We start from the raw sequence: 6,048 nt of genomic DNA on the forward strand, positions 1-6,048 counted from the left end.
AATCACCTATTCATATACATATACATATATCCCCATATCTCCTCCCTCTTATGTCACCCTCCCAGCATCGCTATCCCACCCCTCTAAGTGGTCACAAAGCACCAAGTTGGTCTCCCTGTGGTATGCAGATGCTTCCCACTAGCTATCTATTTTACATTTGGTAGTATATATAAGTCCATGCCACTCTCTCACTTCGTCCCAGCTTACCCTTGCCCTTCCCCATGTCCTCAAGTCCATTCTCTACATCTCCGTCTTTATTCCTCTCCTGCCCCTACGTTCTTCAGAACTTTTTTTTTCTTTAGATTCCATATATATGTGTGAGCATGTGGTATTTGTTTTTCTCTTTTTGACTTACTTCATTCTGTATGACAGACTCTAGGTCCATCCACCTCACTACAAATAACTCAATTTTGCTTCTTTTTATGGCTGAGTAATATTCCATTGTATATATGTGCCACATCTTCTTTATCCACTCACCTGTCAGTGGACACTTAGATTGCTTCCATGTCCTGGCTACTGTAAATAGAGCTGCAGTGAACACTGTGGTACATGACTCTTTTTGAATTATAGTTTTCTCAGGGTATATGCCCAGTCCTGGGATTGCTGGGTCGTATTGTAGTTCTATTTTTAGTTTTATAAGGAACCTCCATACTGTTCTCCATAGCAGCAGTATCAATTAACATCCCACCAACAGTGCAAGAGGGTTCCGTTTTCTCCACACCCTCTCTAGCATTTATTGTTTGTAGATTTTTTGATGATGGCCATTCTGACTGTTGTGAGGTGATACCTCATTGTAGTTTTGATTTGCATTTCTCTAATGATTAGTGATGTTAAGCATTCTTTCATTTGTTTGTTGGCAGTATGTATATCTTCTTTGGAGAAATGTCTGTTTAGGTCTTCTGCCCATTTTTGGATTGGGTAGTTTGTTTTTTGATATTGAGCTGCATGAGCTGCTTGTATATTTTGGAGATTAATCTTTGTCAGTTGCTTCAATTGCACATATTTTCTCCATTCTGAGGGTTGTCTTTTCGTCTTGCTTATGGATTCCTTTGCTGTGCAAAAGCTTTTAAGTTTCATTAGGTCCCATTTTTTAATTTTTGTTTTTATTTCCATTTCTACAGGAGGTGTGTCAAAAACGATCTTGTTGTGATTTATGTCATAGAGTGTTCTGCTTATGTTTTCCTCTAAGAGTTTTATAGCTTTATAGACCTTACATTTAGGTCTTTAATCCATTTTGAGTTTATTTTTGTGTATGGTGTTATGGAATGTTCTAAATTCATTCTTTTACATGTAGCTGTCCAGTTTTCCCAGCACCACTTATTGAAGAGGCTGTCTTTTCTCCATTGTATATTATTGCCTCCTTTATCAAAAATAAGGTGACCATATGTGCGTGGGTTTATCTCTGGGCTTTTTATCCTGATCTATTGATCTGTATTTCTGTTTTTGTGTCAGTACCATACTGTCATGATTACTGTAGCGTTGTAGTATAGTCTGAAGTCCAGGAGCATGATTCCTCCAGCTCCGATTTTCTTTCTCAATATTGCTTTGGCTATTTGGGGTCTTTGTGTTTCATACAAATTGTGAAACGTTTTGTCCTAGTTCTGTGAAAAATTTCATTGGTAGTTTGATAGGGATTGCAGTGAATCTGTAGACTGGGTAATATAGTCATTTTCACAATGTTGATTCTTCCAATCCAAGAACATGGTATATCTCTCCATCTGTTTGTATCACCTTTATTTTCTTTCATCAGTGTCTTCTACTTTTCTGCATACAGGTCTTTTGTCTTCTTAGGTAGGTTTATTGCTGGGTATTTTATTCTTTTTTGCAATGGTAAATGGGAGTGTTTCCCTAATTTCTTTTTCAGATTTTTCATCATTAGTGTATAGAAATGCAAGAGATTTCTGTGCATTAATTTAGTATCCTGCTACTTTACCAAATTCATTGATTAGCTAGTAGTTTTCTGGTAGCATCTTTAGGATTCTTTATGTATAATATCATGTCATCTGCAAACAGTGACAGCTTTACTTCTTCTTTTCCGATTTGGATTCCTTTTATTTCTTTTTCTTCTCTGATTGCCGTGGCTAGGACTTCCAAAACTTGTTAAATAATAGTGGTGAGAGGGACAACCTTGTCTTGTTCCTGATCTTAGTGGAAATGGTTTCAGTATTTCATCATTGAGAACAATGTTGGCTGTAGGTTTGTCATATGGCCTTTATTATGTTGAGGTAAGTTCCCTCTATGCCTACCTTCTGGAGGGTTTTTAATCATAAACTGGTGTTGAATTCTGTCAAAAGCTTTTTCTGCATCTATTGAGATGATCATATGATTTTCATCCTTCAATTTGTTAATATGGTGTATCACATGGATTGATTTGTGTAACTGAAGAATACTTGCATTCCTGGGATAAACCCCACTTGATCATGGTGTATGATCCTTTTGATGTGCTGTTGGATTCTGTTTGCTAGTATTTTGTTGAGGATATTTGCATCTATGTGCAATGTGCAGTGATATTATCCTGTAGTTTTCTTTTTTGTTGTGACATCTTTGTCTGGTTTTGGTATCAGGGTGATGGTGGCCTCATAGAATGAGTTTGGGAGTGTTCCTCCCTCTGCTATCTTTTGGAAGAGTTTGAGAAGAATAGGTGTTAGCTCTTCTCTAAATGTTTGATAGAATTCCCCTGTGAAGCCATCATATGATTTTCATCCTTCAATTTGTTAATATGGTGTATCACATGGATTGATTTGTGTAACTGAAGAATACTTGCATTCCTGGGATAAACCCCACTTGATCATGGTGTATGATCCTTTTGATGTGCTGTTGGATTCTGTTTGCTAGTATTTTGTTGAGGATATTTGCATCTATGTGCAATGTGCAGTGATATTATCCTGTAGTTTTCTTTTTTGTTGTGACATCTTTGTCTGGTTTTGGTATCAGGGTGATGGTGGCCTCATAGAATGAGTTTGGGAGTGTTCCTCCCTCTGCTATCTTTTGGAAGAGTTTGAGAAGAATAGGTGTTAGCTCTTCTCTAAATGTTTGATAGAATTCCCCTGTGAAGCCATCTGGTCCTGGGTTTTTGTGTGCTGGAAGATTTTTAATCACAGTCTCTATTTCAGTGCTTGTGATTGGTCTATGTATATTTTCTATTTCTTCCTGGTTCAGTCTCAGAAGGTTGTGCTTTTCTAAGAATTTGTCCATTTCTTCCAGGTTCTCCAATTTATTGGCATATTGTTGCTTGTAGTAATCTCTCATGATCCTTCGTATTTCTGCAGTGTCAGTTGTTACTTCTCCTTTTTCATTTCTAATTCTATTGATTTGAGTCTTCTCCCTTTTTTTGTTGATAAGTCTGGCTAATCGTTTATCAATTTTGTTGATCTTCTCAATGAACAAGCTTTTAGTTTTATTGATCTTTGCTATTGTTTCCTTCATTTCTTTTTCATTTACTTCTGATCTGATCCTTATGATTTCTTCCCTTCTGCTAATTTGGGGTTTTCTTTGTTCTTTCTCTAGTTCCTTTAGGTGTAAGGTTAGATTGTTTGAGATTTTTCTTGTTCCTTGAGGTAGCCTTCTTTGCTATACACTTTCTTTCCTTCTGCTAACTTAGGGGGTTTTTTGTTCTTCTTTCTCTAATTGCTTTGGGTGTAAGGTTAGGTTGTTTGTTTGAGATGTTTCTTGTTTCTTGAGGTAGGATTATATTGCTATAAACTTGCCTCTTAAAACTGCTTTTGCTGCATCCCGTAGGTTTTGGGTCGTCGTGTTTTCATTGTCATTTGTTTCTAGGTATTTTTTTATTTTCTCCTTGATTTCTTCAGTGATTTCTTGCTATTTAGTAGTGTATTGTATAGCCTCCATGTGTATTTTTTATGGATGTTTTCCTGTAATTGATATCTAGTCTCATAGCCTTGTGATCAGAAAAAATACTTGATACGATTTCAATTTTCTTAAATTTACCAAGGCTTGATCTGTGACCCAAGATATGATCTATCCTGGAGAATGTTCCATGAGCACTTGAGAAGAAAATGTATTCTGTTGTTTTTGGATGGAATGTCCTATAAATATTAATTAAGTCCATCATGTTTAATGTATCATTTAAAGCTTGCATTTCCCTCTTTATTTTCGTTTTAGATGATCTGTCCATTGGTGAAAGTGGAGTGTTAAAATCCCCTACTATGATTGTGTTAATGTCAATTTCCCCTTTTATGGCTGTTAGCATTTGCCTTATGTATTGAGGTGCTCCTATGTTGCGTGCATAAATATTTACAATTGTTATATCTTCTTGATTGATCCCTTGATCATTATGTAGTTTCCTCTTTGTCTCTTGTAATAGTCTTTATTTTAAAGCCTGTTTTGTCGGATATGAGTATTGCTACTCCAGCTTTCTTCTGATTTCCATTTGCATGGAAATCTTTTTCCATCCCCTCACTTTCATTCTGTATGTATCCCTAGGTCTGAAGTGGGTCTCTTGTAGACAACATATATATGGGTCTTGTTTTTGTATCCATTCAGCTAGTCTATGTCTTTTGGTTGGAGCATTTAATCCACTTACATTTAAGGTAATTATCGATATGTATGTTCTTATTACCATTTTCTTAATTGTTTTGGGTTTGTTATTGTAGGTCTTTTCCTTCTCTTGTGTTTCCTGCCGAGAGAAGTTCCTTTAGTCTTTGTTGTAGGTTCTTCCCTTTCATCACGTCAAATATGTCCTGCCATTCCCTTCTGGATTGCAGAGTTTCTGCTGAAAGATCAGCTGTTAACCTTATGGGGATTCCCTTGTATGTTATTTGCTGCTTTTGCCTTGCTGCTGTTAATATTTTTTCTTTGGATTTAATTTTTGAAAGTTCGATTAATATGGGTGTTGGCGTGTTTCTCCTTGGATTTACCCTGTATAGGACTCTCTGAGCTTCCTGTACTTGATTAACTATTTCCTTTCCCATATTAGGGACGTTTACAACTATAATCTCTTCAAATATTTTCTCAGTCCCTTTCTTTTTCTCTTCGTCTTCTGGGACCCCTATAGTTCGAATGTTGGTGTGTTTAATATTGTCCCAGAGGTCTCTGAGATTGTCCTCAGTTCTTTTCATTCTTTTCACTTTATTATGCTCTGTGGTAGTTATTTCCATTCTTTTTTCTTCCATGTCACTTATCCGTTCTTCTGCCTCAGTTATTCTGCTATTGATTCCGTCTCAAGAATTTTTTTTTCAAGAATTTTTAATTTCATTCATTGTGTTGTTCATCATTGTTTGTTTGCTCTTTAGTTCTTCTAGGTCCTTGTTAAACGTTTCTTGTATTTTCTCCATTCTATTTCCAAGATTTTGGATCATCTTTACTATCATTACTCTAAATTGTTTTTAACGTAGACTGCCTATTTCCTCTTCATTTGTTTGGTCTGGTGGGTTTTTACTTTGTTCCTTCATCTGCTCTGTTTTTCTCTGTCTTCTCATTTTGCTTAACTTACTGTGTTTGGGGTCTCCTTTTTGCAGGCTGCTGGTTCGTAGTTCCCATTGTTTTTGGTGTCTGCCCCCAGTGGCTAATGTTGGTTCAGTGGGTTGTGTAGGCTTCCTGGTGGAGGGGAGTAGTGGCTGTGTTCTGGTGGATGAGGCTGGATCTTGTCTTTCTTGTGGGCAGGACAGTATCTGGTGGTGTTCTTTGGGTTTTCTGTAAACTTATTATGATTTTAGGCAGCCTCTCTGCTAATGGGTGGTGTTGTGTTCCTGTCTTGCTAGTTGTTTGGCATAGGGTGTGCAGCACTGTAGCTTCCTGGTTACTGAGTGGAGCTGGGTCTTAGCATTGAGATGGAGATCTCTGGGAGAGCTTTCGCTGTTTTATATTATGTGGATCTGGGAAGTCTCTGGTGGACTAATGTCCTGAATTCGGCTCTCCCACCTCAGAGACAAAGGCCTGACACCTGGAAGGAGCACCAAGACCCTGTCAGCCACACACCTCAGAAGAAAAGGGAGAAAAAAAGAGAGAAAAAATTAAAACGAAATAAAGTTATTAATATAAAAAAATCAAAAAGTAATAAAATAAAAGAATGAAAGAAGAGACCAAACC

The sequence above is a fragment of the Physeter macrocephalus genome, chromosome 16 (assembly GCF_002837175.3).
Source record: "Physeter macrocephalus isolate SW-GA chromosome 16, ASM283717v5, whole genome shotgun sequence".
Taxonomy (NCBI): Eukaryota; Metazoa; Chordata; class Mammalia; order Artiodactyla; family Physeteridae; genus Physeter; species Physeter macrocephalus.